Source organism: Ischnura elegans, chromosome 8, assembly GCF_921293095.1.
Source record: "Ischnura elegans chromosome 8, ioIscEleg1.1, whole genome shotgun sequence".
In the NCBI taxonomy this organism is placed as follows: domain Eukaryota; kingdom Metazoa; phylum Arthropoda; class Insecta; order Odonata; family Coenagrionidae; genus Ischnura; species Ischnura elegans.
The window spans coordinates 42,906,924-42,929,105 of record NC_060253.1 but is presented as its reverse complement, the minus strand read 5'-3'; the positions used below and the strand labels follow the sequence as shown (position 1 = coordinate 42,929,105).

The window sequence follows — 22,182 nt, the reverse complement described above, 5'->3', positions numbered from 1 at the left end:
TAAGTGAATTTTTTGCCATTGAGAGGTTGCTTTCCCAACTAGAGGCCTCATGCCAAATTCATTACAAGAAGGTTACCTAATAATAGAAAATTTGTTACTGAAGGTTTTTCTATAAGCATGCATGGGAAGGGCATGGGACCTGGGTATATGACTTCTTAAAAAGATATTACAGTCAAATTTTGCTACATGGATGTTTGTCATAAAGGTTTAATGAGAAAAAACGTAGTACATTGCATTCATGGGTAATTTTTTCCATCGATATTTACATAATACGCAGGAAGTACAACCGGAACGTACGGTACCGTGTCTTATCCATTCCACCCCGAGCTTTGAAGGGGATCACATACGAGACTTACAGAGTGGAGGGCATAAAGGAAACTTGACGCTCTAATTTGATGAAGGCATAGTCAACCCTTAGAATTCCCACCATAAGAAACGTGCAAGGGAAGTCAAAACTCTGCTCCGTGCGGCAATGTCCATTGTCCCACTCCGACCTCTGTGCCAATCCTAGCAGGACTTGTTTTTGAAGTTTTTTGAAAAGTGGTGTCTGTGCTTAAAATGACGGTTATTCCTCGTCCCCATTACACTTAAATTTTAACTTGATAATCTCATCAGATTATCAGCATCGAGTTACATTTGCAAAGGTGCAGGTGGATAGGTCCGAGCTAAATTTTCCCTTTTTAAATTGTATCATACAGTACAGAGTAAATGGCGGTTCTAGCACAAGGTCAAACAAGGGGGTCGACTAGGGTAGGCGCCACTCAGTACTATGTACTGAATTGTATATTTTTATTGTATATATATGTATATTTTCCCAAAGTTTCAGACCCATTGGACCAATGGTTTTGGCCCAATCTTGAAAAAACACAAAATATTCAGGATTTTGCTCAATAACTTCTTTATTTTAAGATAAACAATAAGTTTAAATTTGAAAGGTGATCTTTGAGTGACTGGTAACCCAGTGCATATACATATTATTAATCACCTCAAACTTTGGGTGAGACCCCTGCACTCAGGGATAGTGTATGTGGACTTGGTCAATTTCCCTCATCAGAGGATACAAATGAAACCTTTCATATCTTCTTCATTCCAATAGATAAATGTATGCTGTAAACAGAATAGATGTTTATATTTCATTGTCCTTCAAATACAACAATTAAAATTTTCTCAGCCCTTGAGGGTCCATTGTCAGCATACAAGAGTACAATTATTTAGGGATTCAGCATTTTGACGTCTATTACAACACATGTTCATCCTTCAACAAAATTAACCAATCCATAGTTTAGCTATTTCATAGTTTTGGTTTAGGACTTAGCTTATTTCATTAGCTTAGCCATTCTATAATGTGCCTTTAATTGTATTGATTTACAAGGGTGTTATAAGTGCTCTCTTTCTTCAGTTATCGAGTAAAGTTTTTGTTTTATGCTTTGCTCACGATAAAAGAATTATGTCATTTTGTCATCATTGAGTTATTCCCTTAGGTTTATTGTACTTGAAATATTCTGAATGTATGTTTATTTTTAATATTCAATGCATTTCTTGTACTTTTTCGCAATTTCTTTAATATAATGTTTGTTCCGCAGAAAGTTAAAACACCTAATGTACACTGCTAAAATTAAATTGGTGCACTTAGGGGCATTGTACTCAGAACCAATAAATATTTTTATTATTATTAATTTTATTCCAGGCTCAAAGAATTTTTGGAGCTCCAAAGCGCAGCAGCTGCAATGCTAGCACAGGGCCCAGAAACTTATATATCGTCATAATCTTCATAGGTTGTTCTTTTGAAAAATCAGCGATTGATAGCGAAGAGGGAAAAATGTTGGGCTATCATTGTAAAGATGAACCCAGATGTCCCTGTTTCAAAGTGAGGGATCAGAAAAATTCTGTCGTCATTTGCGAAGACAAGGTTTTATTACACTGAAGGATGGATGCATGTAGTATACCGGTATACTTTGAGATGGAATGCATGGGAGAAACAGAGGTAGACCCTTATCATTACCTCTCCATGATTCTACTCGCCAACTTCTCAGCGTATTCCTATGTGAACACGAAGAGCGCCCAGCTTAAGGTGACCAGCAGTAAATCTCCGTACCTTGGTCAATAAGTCCTACTTGAAGCTGGGAGTAAAGTCGGTGGCTGGCAAGACCACTGAAAATCCTAACAATGCCTTGCGAGGAGTAAAAAAATTCCAATCTTCCCAAGCAGCATTGTAGTGGCCTCAAGAAACTGATGAAACTAAAAGTCATTGGTCCAAAGTTGTCAAAGTTCTCTCAGGAATATCAAAACGAGTCGAACACCTTCAAATCACAGAAACAAAAGTGCAATATTTACAAGAAAGATTTTTTGCGGACATTGAAACCATCAAGGCATTAAATCTTACTCGAAATAAACTCAGATCACGTTGACGTAGTTTTCTGAGCAGTATGTGGAATATAGAAGTAATTGATCTTGGCGAAAATGAGATAGAAAGTTTGGACAACGATATTTTTCTCAAAATGGAAAAGCTGACTCACCTCTGATTAGAAAAAAACTTACAACATTACCGAAGAGTTTATGCGGCCTAAAAAAACATGAATTTCTCTATGCTGAGAACAACAGAATCAGTTTCATTCCTCACAAATGTTTGTACAGTCTGCCATCCCTGCCTGCTATTTCCCTCCATGGTAACAAACTTGTAACCTTGGGACTCGAATCGGAATGGATAGCACCATCCCACAACAAAGTGTTGAGTTCTGATGAAATATTTCCCAACTCATCTTCAACGCTTGAGCAATCTGGAAGCTTATATTATTCATGCATCATTCTACATTTATATCAACTACAGCAGGTTTGATTATAATTACATGATTACAATAAACTGTTAAACAAAAATATATAAACAAATAATTCTAATATTTCTTTATATGATCCGCCATTTGCCAGACAAGATATTTCAACCATTCGCAGCACAGTGGACGAGATGTAAAGAGTTTGTTCTCAATATGAGCAGAAATCGTCTGGAGGATGTACTGGAATTGTCGCTTCCGATGTTGACAAACCTCAGCCTACCCGAAAATAATCTGACTTTGATCAAACCTGACATGTTAACGCAAGCACTAGGTCTGTTGGAGGCCACCCTGTCCCACGACCTGATTCATACCATACATATGCTATAAGAGCCTGACGAACATAATGTACTCCCTAGAAAATATTTCGTCCTTGCGCAAGTTATCGACCTACCATCAAATCGATTAACATTTTTGCCAAGCATTTCGTTTGTCGCAAATACCTTAAAACACCTCAACCACAGCAGTAACTATATCTCATAGTTTGCGTTTAACGTCAAATTAATTTCAGATCAATTTTGAGGGACTTAGAGAATACAAATGTGATAACATATAGATTCGTTTATTTTGCTGAAGGATGAACATTTTCTGTAATTGACAACAAACCGCTGAATCCCAAAATAAGGGTACACTTGTACCCTGACAATGGCCCTCAGGGGGTTGGGCTTTCCATCCCTTTTTCCATCACTCGGCAGGTTTTGGGACAGGTTGACCACCAACAGGCCCAGTGCTTGCATTAACACATCAGCTTTGATCAAAGTCAGATTATTTTCAGAAATGCTCAGGTTTGTCAACATCAGAAGCGACAATTCCAGCACATGCTCCAGACGATTTCTGCTCATTGAGAACAACCTCTTTGCATCTCGTCCACTCTGCTCCGAATGGTTGAAATATCATGTCTGGCAAATGGCAGATCCTGTAAAGAAATATAAAAAGTATTAGTTCACATATTTTCATTTAGCAGCTTATTCTAAAAGTGTAATTATAATCAAACCTGTTGTTGTTGAAATATATGTAGAATAATGCAGTGGAATAACTGAAGAAATCCAAGCGCAGTGTCTCCATAAAATTGTTGGACAGATCCAGTTTATGTAGTCCGATGTTGTTTCTCCACAGTGTCGCCGGAATGTGGGTGAAGAGATTGTTTGAAGCCAGGAGTTGGTATAGATATTTGTTCCGGCAAAAGATATTTTCAGGCAAGTATGTAATTCTGTAGCAGGAAATATTCTAGTATTCAAGTCCATCCATTCCGTAGAGAGCTTCATATGGCAGGGACGATAAGGAGTTACTGTCTTGAAGAAGATATTTGAACAAAGACCTGCCGATCCATGCATAAGTAAGTTTGCTCAAGCTTTGAAGACGAGTTGGGAAATATTTTATCAGCACTCAAAACTTTGTTGTTGGTTGGTGCTATCCATTTCGATTCGAGTCCGTAGGTTACAATTTTGTTACCATAGAGGGAAACAAGAGACAGGGATGGCAGACTGTGTAAACATTTGTGAGGGATGAAACTGATTCTGTTATGCTCGGCATGGAGAAATTCATGTTTCCTTAGGCTGCATAAACTCTTCGGTAATGTTGTAAGTTTTTTGTAATCGGATATGAGTCAGCTTCTCCTTTTGGAGAAAAATATCGTTGTCCACACTTTCTATCTCGTTTTCGCCAAAATCAAGCACTTCTGTACTCCACAAGCTGCTCAGAAAACTGCGTCAAAGTGATATGAGTTTATTTCACAGAAGATCCAACGCCTTGATCATTTCCATGCCCGCAAAATATCTTTCTGGTAAATATTGCACTCCTGTTTCTGTGATTTGAAGGTGTTCAAGTTGTTTTGATATTCCCGAGAGAAGGCCCTCATCTACCTTTGACAACTTTGGACCGATGACTTAAGTTTCTTCAGTTTTTTGAGGCCACTCCAATGCTGCTTGGAGAGATTGGAATTTTTTTACTCCTTGCAATGCATTGTTAGGATTTCCAGTGGTCTTGCCGGCCACTGACTTTACTCCCAGCTCCAAGTAGGACTTATTGACCAAGGTACGGAGATTTGCTACTGGTCACCTTAAGCTGGGCGCTCTTCGTGTTCACATAGGAATACACTGAGAAGTTGGCGAGTAGAATCATGGAGAGGTAATGATACGGGTCTACCTCTGTTTCTCCCTTGCATTCCAACTCATAGTATACCGGTATACACACATCCATCCTTCGGTGTAATAAAACTTTGCCTTCGCAAATGGCGACAGAATTTTTCTGATCCCTCACTATGAAGCAGGGACATATGGGTTCATGTTTACAATGATAGCCCAGCATTTTCCCTCGTCGCTATCAATTGGTGATTTTTCAGAAGAACAGCCCATGAAGATTATGACGATATATAAGTTTCTGTTCCCTGTGCTAGCATTGCAGCTGCTGCGTTTTGGAGCTCCAAAAATTCTTTGAGCCTGAAATAAAATTAATAATAATAAAAATATTTATTGGTTCTGAGTACAATGCCCCTAAGTGCACCAATTTAATTATAGTGGTGTACATAAGGTTTTTTAACATTCTACGGAACAAAAATCATATTAACACTAGGAGGACGGGAGTTTCGCGCTACCTAGAAGGACGGCTAGGGGTCATTTGACCCCTAAAATGTATTTTGGAATAAAACGCCTAATTTTCAACCAATATTCAGTTTAATCGAATTAATTGTTGAATCAGTTCATTAAAAACACTATTTAACATTATTAAATATTATTTCCATCGTCAAAAGTTAATAACAATTATTTTAAAGAATCATGAATTAAACCGTAATCTAGTAGTCGATTGCAAATCTAATAATGAAAATATATACACTCAATACAAAAGTTGTGTTACATGTTTGAACAATAGGGGTACTGGGTTTACAAAATTTGCATAAAAATTTTTAAAACTTATTACTTTGTTGTAAATCTCAGACAGACAGTATTTTTTCAGCGCTGTTTCCACAAAATATATTTTTGCACTGAATGCGTTCATTGGACGATTTATAAATCTACACACTAACCCACAAGCCGCTTAAAAGCGTGTGGCAGAGGGTGTTACCACACCAGGCCTTTGCACTTGAAAAGGAATTTGGAAAATGGAAAGGAAATTGGTGCAATGATTCAATTTGATGGTATTTGGCACCTTTTTCTTTTTTGTGCCCGTGGAATTATGGCTGTTGGATTTGGAGACGTGTAAATAAATTGATACGTACTATCCATCATATCTACTCCCACTTTGTTTTTATTATGAAATAGGATGGTCTCTGGTATTCTTTTATTCGTTTCAGAAATAGTGTCGTCTAAGATCATGCTGCTGAGTGAAAGTGCATTATTGTTCTAGTTTGCCTGATTCTACCTAAGAGTATGGCCTAAGGTAATATTGAACACTCGCGTTGAATGGATTACATGGCTATTTTAGGGGTCATGGATATTTTCGCATCACGGCTGTTTTTTTCAGATCGTCCATGCAAGAGAAGTTTTCCATTTTTTTATGACTTTCGGCCTGCTGGATGGATGGAAAATAATTGTTACAAGTTACATTTATTCCTGAATTCTTGTATGTTACGGTCACTTTAGTAGCTATTTATTTCCCCAACGCTTGATTTGATGGCCAATCATCATCTTTGCCACAATATGGAAATTCATTTAGGGTGTATTTTCATTTCACATCTGTCAAAACCCAGTACTCGATTCCAAATGTGTCTGGTTTATTCGGAATTTACCTCATAAAAGGACAGCTGCATTTTGTTGGATAGAGCTGTGCATTTGCTATCATGCCAAAGTCGCCATCGGATTCACTATCTTGGACTTCGTCGCCTCCATCACACGCAGATGTTGATGGATTGGTCAGGATGTCCTTGAACTGATGTTTACGATTCATTTCCAGACTGATCTTCAATATTCCCTACAGCTATTTGAATCGCGACGATTCTCTTCTCTTGATATATTTATCGACTTCTTACTTTCTTCCTCAACTCACTACTGATATGCATGCAAAAAAATCTACAAACGGAAGCGCATTATGGTAGAATCTTCTCCAGTTGCATTGGAGGTATAGAGAGCTGGAGAGCATTAGAAATTCATACAAAAGGACAAAATTTTCAGAAGTAACGCTAATTGCCATTCGAAAGGCAGGGACTCAACCGCCAACCGTTTCCTGATTCGTATCTTCCAGGAAATTTCAATAATGCTTCTTTTTCGACCTACGTGCGGATTCCAAGGGTAGGATTTACAGTAGAATTTTACAGTCCACCCAATTCCTCCGCTCTCTCAGAAAGAGACAGGATTTTTCCCCAAGACACAACGTGCGGTCGACCCGCCCCAAACCCCGATGGGGTCAGGCGGCACTAATGCTGGACACACGGCAAAGGGGCTAGGTCAAGTGACAGTGCTGTCAGGCCAGAAAAATGAAAGTTATGCGTAAACCTGATGAGTTGATATATTGAAAATAATGTCTCTAAGAGCTCTGAATCTTGGACGACGGAAAAAAAATTCTTGGGATACGTGACGATTTTCCAGTGTGGGTAATGCAATAATCATTTAACAATAAATAAAACAAAATTAAAATATCATAATTACATGAATTTATGCAAATCAAGGATTGAAAAGGTTTTATTTCCCTTTGCTGCCCAAAAAATATCGGAAGATTGTGCACTACAAGTCGCTATGCCTAAGTTTTCGAATACAGATAGGAGCCCTCGGGACGAAACTGGCATTGAACCGGGTACTTCCATATTCAAAATGAAGTAAATCATCTACCACACTAGCCTCTTGCTGATTATATTATATACATGGCACTAAAGTGCCCACGGGCAAGAAAATAGCGCGAAAACCAGTTGTGGGTCAAATGACCCCTAGCCGTCCTTCTAGGTATAACACGCCATAAAAATTTAAAACAAAACATTATTGTTGAATTTTCACTAATTTATCAAAATATAGACCAAAATGAACAAAGTCAAGAAGTTTCAAAATTAAAAAAAATATTTTAATAAGAGAAAAATAAATTTGAATTCTGAAAATGGGTCAAATGACCCCTGCCGTCCTTCTAGTGTTAAAGAAATTGTGAAAAAATACAAGAAATACATTGAATATTAAAAATAAACATACAATCAGAATATGATATGTCATATACAATTTAACAAAGCAAAAACAAAAACTTTACCGGATTACTGAAAAAAGAAAGCACTCATGGCACCTTTGTAATTCAATACAGTGACGATTTTCCAGTGTGGGTAATGCAATAATCATTTAACAATAAATAAAACAAAATTAAAATATCATAATTACATGAATTTATGCAAATCAAGGATTGAAAAGGTTTTATTTCCCTTTGCTGCCCAAAAAATATCGGAAGATTGTGCACTACAAGTCGCTATGCCAGCATTTTTACGAATAATAAGCTAATAGGTAAACAGGGGAAAAAATTGCCGCAGAGGCATTGTGGTATATTCTTAGACAAATAAGAAAAACTAAACAACAGCATCACAAGATCATTTTTGTGTACACTGAACTAACAAATTATGGTTTTACATAGTAGGAAAGAATAAACTTTTGTTTTGAATGTTTGTGTATTGAAAATATTCCTCAGGTCAATATACAGAGGGAATTCCATAATTTCTTAGATTTGACCCGGAAAGAGTGGTTTGATGGGTTGGGCAATGAACATAGAAAAATAACAATAATTACTAGGTAACCCGTGAGAAAATTTTGCACTTTCACCCTATCAGTGAATACGTATGTTCTGTAATTGGAGTAATGGGGTTTTAAATAGAGTAGAAGGCATATAACAAAGTGCTTTCTTAATACTTATTTTCTTGCAAAAATTTAGAAAACATATGAATACTATGCAGGAAAGAGAGTTTGATACCAGTGGGAACAGTTATGGGGTCTGTTCCGAATGCCCGAATAATGGCACGCAATTTGCAAAACTTCTTTAAAGTCAATAGTAGAAGTAACTATTTTGCCATCTATAACTTTTTGGTTATGACTTTCATCATCATTAGTTTTTATATCTTTTTTGAATTCTAGAATAAAAATGTGAGGAGCCGATGTTCCTTGAGTGAGTAATTGACATGGAAAAATTGAAACTTTAAAGTTTTTATTTAAACTTTAAATTTATGTCAAATTAATGGTTAAATATTTATATCTGATACTGAGATTGAATTTTTCTTCAGAAGCCAGTGATTCAGTATTTCAAATGATACCTCATTTCTCACTTTTGGTGCAATATATTAACGGAGCATATACAGAACTACAGGAAAAAACCTTTCTGTAATAATATTAATAATTATTTATAAACTCCAAAATTTTCATTGCACATAATGCACACCGGTAATAACAAAGGAGAGTGATCATTAGGTGATACTTTTTTACACTCCAACGCTTTATCTTGGCCATTACATTTTTCAGCATCTAGTATATTCTTGTAACTACCTTGCCACCAAACTTAAAGTGTAAGCATTAATAAAACGCCAGATTAATCGTCAATAGATTCCATAGCATCAACAAATTCTGGTTCCAAGAAACAAAGGGCGGTAAAAAGGAAAATCACAGATTTCCTTCAGCAGTAGGACTACATTTGAATGTGCTTGTAAGTTTTGAATTGTAATTAGCTTACTGCTTAGTGCCTTTACTTAAACATAATACGTAATGAAATTGAGATTTTAAGTGTATTCTGCCGCAGAATTTTACCAAATTAGATGACTATGTATTTTCAATTGAATATGTACTTCCAACAGGGTTTGTGCATTCTTAATAAATACGTTAATAGAGCCTGTGTTATTTTGTTGTGGTGGAGGACTTACATGAAGTTCATTTTGTTAGGCTGTATTTTGTAAACTTTTTTCAGCTGAGTCTACATCCAGATTGATGATAGAGATGTAGTATGTGAAGTTAGAAACGTTGGTTGAGTGCAACTCTGCGAAACTTGGAATTGGCGGAAATAATTATTTCCGCCTCGGGTATCAGCAGTTAACTCATGTATCCGAAGTTAACTTATGCATCAGCAGGTCATAAGAGGTGAGAATCGAGTCGCAAACAAGATTCAGATAGGTATGAAGGTGGAAAACAGATTCGAAATAGCTTAAACGGGGAAACCGGATTCAAATCTGTTGAACAGTGGAAACCAGAGTCAAACCACATTCATGGAAATGAGTAGGAAAACAGCCGCCATGTTGGACCTTCACAACTGATTTCCCACTGTCTTCCAACTGATTTCCAGCTGTTTCAATTTTCAAAACATATTCAAAGGAGAAGGAAATCAGTGCGTCAAACCTGTTGGAAATCAGTGTCAAATCTGATGGAAATCAGTTTTTCCTTGCTGGGACTATATCCAATGCATAATAAAACTCCATTTTGTTGACATTTATGTATTAAATTAAAATAGTACAAAGCTTATACTCATGAATTTAATTGTATTAACACCAATAATCTCATAAAAATATATTTCATGAAAAATCGTAACTATTTATTCCTCAAGTGTTATGGATCAATTATTTAAATACGTAAACTTTTTATAGTGTCACTCTGCTTTAGCCTCAATAATTGCGAGGTCATTTAAATGAGGTTATAACCTAATTATTGCATACTTATTCATGACTTGAAAGATTATGAATGTCTCAAATTTTAGAGGTAAATTAATATCGACTTAATGAAATTAAAGAAAACCTTGTAATTCCACATAAATATTTAATGTACAGTCTATAGGTTTCGACCCAGCAGGTCAAAGTCTGGTACGGATGCACGGAGGACAGAATAAACAGTCACACATAAATTAATTAAAACGGAAATTTTGTAATGTAATTTTTTAAAATGTAATTGAAATGCAAGCATCTATACCATTGAAAGCATGTATTTTTCTCTTCAAAGAAGAAAGATATTCAAGTTTTAATTCGAGACCCCATCGAGGAAAAATTTTCAAGTGTCAAATTAATTTCAGATCAATTTTGAAGAAGTTGGATAATGAATTTGTAAAAACAAACTATATAGTAGGGAATCACATTGAAAGAAGAACCCTTTAGGTAAAGGACGCCAAAAAGATAAATCATCTAATAAGGGTATCCTTGTATCCAGACAATGAACTGTAAAGGGTATTAGGAAAATTTTATTCTTTCAATTGACAGATAATAAAATCCAAACATCTTTACTGCTTAAAGCATGTATATTTCTCCTCAAAGAAGGAAGATATTCAACTTTTAATTCAAGACTCCATTGAGGAAAAATTTGAAGAGTCAAATAAATTTCAGATCAATTTTGAGGGACCAAGAATATGCAAATGCGAAAACAAACTGTAGATTCATTTATTTCGTTGAAGGATGAACATTTTTTGCAATAGACGTCAAAACGCTAAATCCCTAAATTGACATAGTGACCTAAGTGCATTTGGCGAATGCTACGTTTTTACTCATTGTAACTAACTCGTCTGATCTAACTTTCATTGTCATTTATTGATATCTAGTATACACTGGTCATGAACATATATGCTTACCAATATTTCAATGAGATTCCAACAATGCATTTATTTCTAAAAGAAAATAAGTACAGCAGACTCCCGATTATCCGGCTGCGGAATATCCGTGCATGATTTTCACTCTCGCTCAATATTTTCTGCGATCTTTATAAAAAATAAAATCGGACGCAAAATCATCGTAATCACTGTATTAATGCTGCTTTTATGGGCTTATAATTTCCGTTAGAATTCCCTTCGTAAAACGGAAGCAATCGCGCGCCATCTGCATTCACGGGAGCACAGAGTTCCTGTTTTCCAAGCCTCGCAGCGCGTAACCGAGCTCCGTGATCACGAATACACGTTTCGCAGCAGTTGCAACCCGGGCAACTTGTGCGAGACGCGAGTACGTGGCGTGGTGCCCGACGTCGAGTAGTGGTTTTAAGGCATTCGTGCAAACCACTTTTCAGTATCTGTGATCACACAGCCACGGATGTGTGGTTTTCGAAAGCAGGCCTTGCAAAAAGCATTAATCTTCAAAGTGCTCCGTAATATTACTGAGTATCTAGTATGTATTATTCTTATAGTGTAATTTTTTAATACGAGCACAACCACGTTATCGCCGCTAAAAAGATCGCGAATTGGCGGAGAAAGCTCTCAATTAGTCCGGGAAGCACTAAAATAACAAAATAACGGCATGAATAAATATTATAAATAATATATTGTTTGTTTTAGGTTAATTATGAACATTACGAGACATTAAATTGAAAGTTTGGGTTATCCGTGTTTTCCTATTATTCGTACCGTCTCTCCCCATCATTATGTGGAGAAATATGTGCTCCTTCAACCAAAACTGCAACAGAAGACTGCCGATTGATATCGAGTTTTAAAAATTCCACTATAAGAATAATACATATTAGATACTCAAGAATATTACGGACCACTTTAAAGATACGTAATCCATAGGCATTAATTTTGACGTTCCTTTAATGTCAGACCGTCGTTCACGTATGAGATAAGGTGTGGAGCAGAATGCACAAGAAAAATGATTGCACACGGATTAAAGTGCACGGAACACTAGTATGATCCAGCAACAACGCAACCCGCGCATAGCCACCATATAACGAAATCCCATTCAGCGAATTCATGATTTTTCCAGTCCCAACAAATTCGTTGTGCAGAGTTTTTTCTGTATATACAAATGTTAAGGACCTAGCATCCATGTTTAAGTCCAGTTTACACAAGGCACATAATTCCACAACCTAGTGCAAATAGGAAAATACACCACAAAATTCAACATGTATAGCCTTGAATTATGTGACCGCAAGGCAACAAAATAGCAAATAAACAAAAAATAGTCCCTTCTGTAATTCTAAAACTATTGCATGACTGAATGAGACAACTGTGTATCTTAAAGAAGTAAAAATTCGTGCCCCACAAAATCAGGATTAATGGCAGAATAATGAATTATCTTACCTTCAGGTTAAATCCAGCAATTTGCAATCAGTTCTGCAAACCATGCATAAAGTTTATTAACAATGGAGGACTACTGGCAGGTGATCCAGCTACGGAGCAAGACAATAGCAATAAGGAGCAGGTGATCCTCTCCATGACCTACGCTGATTAAAAAGAAACAAGATTCAGCACCCAAATGGCTATTTAACAAATTTACTCTGAACGTAAACGTGATAGATGTCCTCACAATATTCACAACTTTATAATAAATTGCTTTTATTAACACTTAGGCACTCAAGCATTATTTTAATAAGTATGGTTCTTTAGTTTACACATTCACTTAGAAAAAATTCTTTAACAATTTTATTTCCAGCTTAAAGGCCTAAGAGGAAATTGAAGGCCCAACACATATTTACACAGACACGTAAAAGAATATGCAATAATTGCCACTTGCTTTCCTGCCATAAATTACAGCAATTATCCTTGAAAAAATTGCTTTGACATACATACATGCTTCTGTAAAGAATTGTTGGATCAAGCTCAAATTACAATTCGCATATTTTGCGAAACTTATCCAATGCTAACTGTTCAAATAATAGCCCGATAATTTCACATGAGAACGATCAAAAAATTAAAATTAAAAATTAAAATTATTAAATTACCGACAGTTAAAATACAGACGAAAATTTGAATATTATATATTAAAACTCAAAATCTTTCCTATAATTATGTTCGTTTTTTGTGTATTTCCAAGCCTCAATCTTTTACTTCCATATGAATAACTTTCTTATTGAAATAAAGAGAATATTTCATACAATAATTGTTGTATGCTATTTTTAATCTCTAAATAAAAAAACCGATTGCCCCCCACCCCAGAAAAAATCTTAGATACGCCCAAGCTTGTCCTTAGGTATCGTAGAATAACTTCAGCCTAAAGAAGCTCTTCCTACACTTTTTCTCTGATCAGCATCTTCCAATGCCAGAGGCAGACAAATCCAAATTTAAGTTCATGCCATGTTAGCCCCACATATTTCAACTTTCAAATTTGTTTAATTATCTTTTGATCTTCGACCTCCAACTCATGTTAAAACATATGTTAAAACAATATAATACCACTTATAAAATCCCATGGTTTCCATCACTACAATCAACCAAGAAATACAGCCAGGTACATTCATAGCCAATGAAAAACTTTGAAACCGAACGACTACTTATGACATTCCCAAGAGTTACTATTCGAGGATCCTGAAGTTCAGGCTTTCGCACAAGCTACAGGAATCTAACTTCAGCGACAACTTCTTCAACCATATAACTTAAATACACGAAACAGTATCAATAATGGGAAAACGAAATTCAATCCCCAATAGGATTATTTCAGTGCTGGGCATGTACAGAACATTTTTCGAACTAGAGGTAGTTCTACACTGGGCACGTAGGTGCGCAATCTGACGAGTGTACGAAGGCGCAGTCAAAAATGTGTCGTATAAAGCGGTGGACTCCTAGAACGCATGCGAGAATGCTTGGACGTGAGATTGCTAAATAGGCCCTGTTCTAATTTCGTTCGTAAATTCGCGCTATTCCACGCTATAATGAGAAATTAATGAAATTAACTTGCGCAATTGCGTGTCCCGTATAAAACGGCCTTAAACAAAACGGAGCAGAGAAAAAAATCAGGAAAATGGTCCCAAATCGGAAAAAGCCGGACAAAAGTCCAAAATGGCCTTTTTTGATGTAGAGACTTAAAACTTAGCGTAAATACTCATGCATGAATGCTGATTATGTATTTTTATGCCATTTTCCATAAATTTGATCCGCTGCTGAGATACAGAAGCTCAATCACGACCAATTTAAAAAAAACGCGCGCGATCCCGTTTTTCTTCGAAAATCTTTGAACTCAAGCCGGTGATATAGCAGTTGTAGTATGTTTATGGAATAAAAAACACAATATTCCTTTGACGATATTTTTGGCCATATTGTCCATGATTTTTTTTTAGGATATTGGTTCATATCTGCATGGTTTTACACAACACAAAATGGCGTACCCATTTTTCGCTTGAAATTTTAAATAAAGTAGACATTACCTTTCGTTAACGAAATATGTAACTCGGAAAATTTACATCAGAGTGTGAGGTAGAGAGTTATTAAGAATACTACAAAGAAATCATGGAAAAAAGTTTGCGACCAAGGAAATGAGAATGATTTTTCGATCGCGCGTCAAGTGTGAGCTACAAGACGCGGGACCCTGAGGCTCGGTAACTGCGGTCGATTTATCTCTTTTCTTAGAATTAATTCTTAAAAATCGTCATTTGAAGCATGGCACATAGTCTGTATTGGCCTACAACACTATTACCAGGATAATGGATCGATCAACTTGACCGTTTAATGCGTTACTCTGGTGAAGATTTAAGTCTGCATGCGAAAGAGAGAGATCAATTTAATGAAAAGGGGAATCAAATTTACGCAAAATGGCATACAAATCCGTAATCAGCAATCTTTTATGAGTATTTACGCCAAGCTTTAAGTCTCTATCTCAAAAAAAGCCATTTTGGACTTTCGTGCGGCTTTTTCCGATTTCGAACCATTGCGGCGACTGAGAGCAGGCGAAGAAAAATTGTATCACGAATTTTAACCCAGGATATCTGTCGCGAAAATGCACCATTTTTAAACTATACAGTCGCCGCAACGGTTCGAAATCAGAAAAAGCAGCACGAAAGTCCAAAGTGGCTTTTTTGAGATAGAGACTTAAAACTTGGCGAAAATACTCATAAATGATTGCTGATTACGGATTCGTATGCCATTTTACATGAATTTGATTTCCCTCTTCATTAAATTGATCTCTCTCTTTCGCATGCAGACTTAATCTCTTAACAATACTTAAATATCCGAAGTATACTTCTTCAACGTAGAATGGTGCGGACAAAAATCTAATCCGTAAGGATGGTATACCATCTTCACCAGAGTAACGCATTAAACGGTCAAGTCGATCGATCCATTATCCTGGTAATAGTGTTGTAGGCCAATAAAAACTATGTTCCATGCTTCAAATGACGATTTTAAAGAATTAATTCTATAAAAATAGATAAATCGCTCAATTTCAACTCAACTTCACTCCTTATTGGTAATTTTGGCTCCTCATGGCACCAGCTTTCAAGGGGTTATATTTCCTGACACAATTTTCCTCCACCCTGTTTAACTCGTGTGATTGTGCTTAAGAGACTAATTATTCCATATTAATAGTTTTTGCTAGGGATGTGCGAGTACTCAAAAATTCGAGACGAATCGAGTAGTTGGTACTCGACTCGAGTGATTCGAGTAGTAGTATACGAATGTCGAGTCGAGTAGTTTCGGTTACAGAGCTGTCGAGGCCAGCAAGTTTAGAAATCTGCCAACAGAAAGCGCTGTCATGAAACGCATGTACTAATTTCGTTCATAAAGTCGATAAGTCGTTCTAATGCCTTTGCCTGGGATTTTCAGCTTCTGTACATACGTAACAGTCAACCACTACAGTAGTTGACATGGGTGCCGATCGGATATTCGAATTCGAAGGCATTCGAATACCTTTTCGTCAGCCGCGGCGTCCAACCGTCTTCCGCCCCGGCGACGTATTTTTCTCATGCGATACTTTTATACCCTACCATACTTTCTGCACTCAAAAGCCGAGGGAATACGTTTTATGAGGAAAAAATGCAACTTTAAGGTTTTGCCGGGCAATGCTGGTTTTTCCCGGTGTTTGACGTCACAATAGTGGTGCAATCCTTCAGCCTTTTTAAGCACTATAGTGCTTGTAGTACTTAAAAGTAAGTACGTCCAATGTTAATTTCCTTTTATTCCTTTGACACAACATTGCGTTTTGTTTCCCTCTGAAACTAATAGAAAATAGTTGCTATGGTTGATTAAACGAAGTAAGGAATAAAGAAAACGTCTTTTTTTTATCTCCAAAGCTAAAGCTAATTGTAAGTTCTAAAGTTCATTCGCTTCGTCCACTAAAATTCGATGATTATTCAAGATCCATATAAATCGTTGATATAACTTTTAATAAAACTTCGCCAAGGTCCACAAACCCTGGAACTATATGGAAAGAAAGTACTTTTCCAGCCACAGAAGTGTGTTGCGAAAAACACTTTTCTGCAGGCAGTTACACTTTTACGTGTAGATGTCAAAAGCTGCTGCCTGAGCATATAGAACAATAAGTTTTTCTGATTGAAGAATTGAAAAAATCAAATATTAACTGATTCATTTACGTATCTTCTATATTATTTCTACTGTATAGATACCTTTTTCTCAACTTATACGCAACCAAACTCTACAAATGAGGTACCAAAATGCACAGAATTTATCAGAGAACATGCGACGGCATATCTTACTTCCTAAATATTGCTATTGTTTCCTAAAATTGGTTTTTAAATAATAAAAAAAACAACAAAAAACAAAAACCGGTAAATATTCCTGACGTTAACGGCGCACAAACTGATACATTTGTTCATTTGCAACAATATCTCGCATTCTTTAAATAACTTTTATCAAAATGCCGCTGATTCCACATTCAAGTCTCCTGTTGATACGTAAGTATGAGTCATCATGTGCGTTTAACAGAGGATAGTGTAATTACTTCCAATATTGTGTTTAAAGAGGTCCTCTGACCTCAATTTGTACATGAAAATTCCAATTAAAGTTGTACATAAGACCCTGCCTTTTTTTTCTACATTTTAAAATTAGAAACGCGCCTATCCCTCTGTGGACCTGCATTGAAAAGAGCGGGGGAAGCCCGCTGGGAGCGGGCGCAGCACGCTCGTATAACCTTTATTACAATTGTACAAATATATCTGGTGAGGGTTCTTCTGAGCATTTTGGACACATACATTGACGACAGTGGCGTAGCCAGGGGTGGGGGGTCCGAATCCCCTCCCCCCGAAATATAAAAACATAATCATTTTCTTTCATAAAAGAAAACAAAATATTGAAAAATTATGAATAGAAAAATATTTCTTTAACAGTTTTTTCGATTATGAAAAGAGTCAAAATTAGTTTAAAACCCATTACTTTGTACACTGTTTTTCAAAAATTTCCCCCCCTGGTTTTGGACCCCCCCGAAAGAAATTCTTGGCTACGCCACTGATTGACGACATAAAATTAAAGGTTAATTCATCTCAATTGTGCTTAAGGAACTGTTTGAGGCACATTAATTTTCATTCATCTTCTAATGGGGAACATACACAACTTTTTCAAAGTACTAGAATAAGAAGGTCCCTATCTCAAATGTACTCACCGAAAATTTCGCGGATGAATAATGTTTTTAGTTGATTGTGAGTTATGAGTCTTTGAAAATTAATCTTCATCGGCTGCTTGAAAACACGACGTCATCGGAGCGTGACGTCATGACACGGAATCCACTGATGAAGTGCATAGACAGACTGAGGAAGTGCATAGAAAATCGCTCTATGCAGGGGCTCAACCACAAATATGGCGAAAATAATTGCTGTTTTAACGTCAAACAGCAGATTACGAATATGTTGGGTTTCCAAGACGTTAATGAAACAAATGAAGGGGATTGTTTGGTGAGATTTGGAAGGAATCACTATTTTTCAGAAAATCAGCCGCCACATGGAAGTCGACCAAAAGTAAACTGATGTATTGTGCTTTCTTAAATCCCTATTAAGTCAACTTGTCCTTTGAGGAACTACTACAAAGCTCGTTGATGATTTTTACTTCGATATATTGCAATCAAGAGTCTGCCCTTCTACTCTCTTAGCGAAGTGAATGGTGTACCGTGCGATGACGTCAGAGGGCGCTTCAGGTCATGTGACATCAAGCGATATTCTATCACTTTTAATAACCATTTAATGACGTTTGTGTAATGCTAGGAGAGTTTTGGCTTGTATATTTGGCTCGTGAGAAAATTGTCTATTCAATAAGACTTACTAGCATGATGAACAAATTCCATGCATGTTCCCCATTATGACTCAATTACCATCAACTTTCGTCATTATGTTTTCCTTTTTACAGCAATCTATAAGCATTCAAAATAGAAAATACGCGAGGGGATTGAAAAAAATGAGAACATGTTGGAGCATGTATTGCTGTATTGCCTGATCCAGAAATTATCATGCTCGACTCGACTCGATACTTGCGAGTAGTTTTTAACTCGACTCGATACTCGACTAGAGGTCAAAAAGTACTATTCGCACATACCTAATTTTTGCCTACAGCTGGCGCACATTTTAAAATGAGAAACGTTCAAAAAGTACCGAAAGAGGGCAAACCTGAAAATTTTTTTCAAGTGTGAAGAGGTAATTACAGGATGAACGGCGGCAAGGTGTGGATACAAATGCTACCCGGCGTACCTACTCGAAAAATGGTACTCGTTTTAGCACAGAAGAAAAAAGAATACCGAACGTGTCCAAATTCTATGGAGGCATCATCAACGCATTATCATCTGATATTACCATTGAAACCATAGTGCATTGCCGACTGTCACGTTTTTACTCGAGGTAACTAACTCGTCTCACCAAACTTTCGTTGTGGTTTAATGATATCTACTATATACTGGTCATGAAAATAGATAATTATCTGTATTTCAACGGGACTCCAACAATGCGTTTCATTTCCTCAGTCTTAAGGGCAATATGTGCACTTTCAAGCAAAATTGCTGCATAAGACTGCCAATCGAAATCAACTTAAATTATTGCACTCCCAGAATTATATTGACAAGATACTCCAGCAAACTAAGGAGCACTTTAAAAATACGTAATGCGCAGGCATTAATTTTCGCGATCCTTTAACTGCAGACCCTAACTATAGTAAGACATAAGGCGTCGAGCAGGATGGACGAGAAAAATAATAATTTCAATTAGAAATACGCAGAATGAAATCACGCGGTGACAGCCACGGTATTTGATGATTAATCTAAAAATGGTTTTCCATCGCCATAGAGAAAAAAAAAAGATTGAGAAATTTACTGAAAATTGCATTGCAAAGCGCACGGAAAACTGGTATGTCCCTGTGACAACGCAACCCGCGCATAACGTTCATACAACGAAGTCCCCGACAGCGAAGTCATGATTTTTCCAGTCCCAAAAATTCGTTGTACGGAGGTTTTACTATAATAATAAATATATACGACTTAGCATTCACCTTGAAGTCCATTTAACACAAGGTACATGATTGCAAAACCTAATGCAATTAGGAAAATACACTACGAAATGCATCGTATAGAGCCTTGAACGCAACAACGCAAGGTGACAAAATAGCCCCTTGTTTTACTATAAAATACATAATGGCATGACTGAGTGAGAAAAATGTGTATTTTGAAGATGTGAAAATTCGCGCCCCATATAAATCAGAATTAATGCGGTATAGTGAATTATCTTACCTTCAGATCACATCCAGCGATTTGATACCAGTCCCGTAAGCCCTGCATGAAGTTCATAAACAATGGCGGCAAACAGCAGGTGGACCAGCTACGGAGCCAGGCTATAGCAACCAGGAGCAGGTGATCCCCTCCATGACCTATGATGATCAAAAAGAAACAGAAGATTCATCATCATCCACCACATGGCTATTAAAAAGTTTTTTTTTTCAAAATATATACAAGGTAGATGTGCTAAAATATTCACAACTTTCTATTGAATTTCATTAATATTTAGGCACTCAAACATGATTGTAATAAGTAGGTACGGTTCTTTCGTTCTATATTCACTCACAAAGAATATTTAAAAATTTTGTTTCCTGCCGAAAGGCAGAATGTAAAACGTGGTAAAATGCATTGTAGACCCTCAAAATATTTGTCTCACAATTATATTGACATGCAAAGGAATTTTCAATAACTGCCATTTCCATTCCTGCAATAAATTCGACCAATCACCCTTGAAAAAATTGCTTCTAAATATATGATTCTGTAAATAATTGGTGCGCTTACCTCAAAATACAATTAGCAAATTTACGGATGCTTTTCCAATTCTAACTGTTCAAATAATAGCCCGATAATTTCACATGTTCTTCGAATTTTTAACTATGTAGTTTTTAATTTTTCGGCAACGAAAACTGAGTAGTCAAGCTATTTTATGATTTTCATACACGACGTCTAAATGACCGATTAGCCAAAGGTCATCCCATGCTGCTGCAAATCAGAAGATCGCAGGTTCAAATCTATAGGTATCCGAGATAAACGTCAGCCTCAAGAAGTTCTTCCTACACTTTTTTCTCTAATCAGCATCTTCTAATGGTCAGAGGTAGACAAATCCAAATTTAAGTTCATGCCACGTTAGCCACATTTCCACTTCCAATTTTTTTTCATTATCTTCTGATCTTGGACGACCAACTCATGTTACAACAATGTAAAACCACACAAAATATTCTATGGATTCCATCACTACAATCGACCAAGAAATACAACCGGGTAAATTCATAGCTAATAAAAAACTTTGAAACCGAACGACTACTTATGACATTCCAAAGAGTTACTAAGATTCCTGTAAGTTCAGGCTTTAGCACAAGCTTCAGGAATCTAACTTCAGCGACAACTTCTTCAACTATATAACTTAAATTCACCAAACAGTATCAATAATGGGAAAACGAAATTCAATTCCCTCTAGGATTATTTCAGTGCTGGGCATGTACAGAACATTTTTCGAACTAGAGGTCGTTCTACACTGGGCACGTAGGTGCGCAATCTGACGCGTGTGCGAAGGCGCAGTCAAAAATGTGTCGTATAAAGCGGTGAATTCCTAGAACGCATGCCAGAATGTTTGGACGTAAGATGGCTAAATAGGCTCTGTTGTAATTTTTTTCGTGCATTCTCGCAATTCCACGCTATAATAAGAAATTAATGTAATTCTAACCTGCGCAATTACGTTTCCCGTGTAAAACGGCCTTAAACAAAACGCAGCGGCGGTGGGCTTCCCGCAGGAACCATCGATGATAACGGTTACGAGAAATACTTTAATAATTTGAGCTCTGGTTGAGTGTTATAACCCATAAATATTCCTAAATTAAAACAGCAGTATGCAGTTTGTGCTCTGTACTCACCACCTTGCCAGGAGATCATGAAGGCGACTGAGAGCGGCAAGTCCGAAGTCCACAGTCACAGTGACGCTGCCAGCCCTTCACGTGCATACTGCGCGAAAAAGGATATCCTTTCGCTCGAACACGCAAGCACCAGACCGCATCCGGCTGTCGGTTCTTATCAATCCTGCCACGGAAGTTGCGCCGGGCTCTGGAGGTATGAGCCCTCTTTGTTGCAATATTATAACTACTAATTAAGAGCCAGCCATTTCTGTGGCAGCTTAGAATACGATTAAGAACAGCAGTTCCCAACACAAAGGAACTGGATGGTTTACCCACGCAAGAGTATGCCACGTATAATTGCCCGAGTGAAAAACACGGTGTTCCTAAATCTAAGCCGCAAACAGACATCGTTTGACTTTGAGACTTACTGACTGTCATTGCGAATACCATT

The 22,182-nt window shown here is 36.9% G+C and overlaps 1 long non-coding RNA gene across 2 annotated transcripts; it reads right to left on the bottom strand.

Moving 5' to 3' along the window:
* Window positions 1-881: 881 nt before the first annotated feature.
* LOC124163349 lies at window positions 882-21,854 on the bottom strand. Of its 2 annotated transcripts, none has more exons than XR_006865755.1 (5): window positions 21,753-21,854; window positions 20,098-20,234; window positions 12,750-12,892; window positions 3,823-5,266; window positions 882-3,744 (listed from the first exon to the last, which is right to left on the bottom strand). It is a non-coding gene; the product is annotated as an uncharacterized LOC124163349 (long non-coding RNA). The 2 variants fall into 2 exon arrangements; XR_006865756.1 differs by lacking the exon at window positions 21,753-21,854 and adding an exon at window positions 21,566-21,645.
* Window positions 21,855-22,182: the final 328 nt, after the last annotated feature.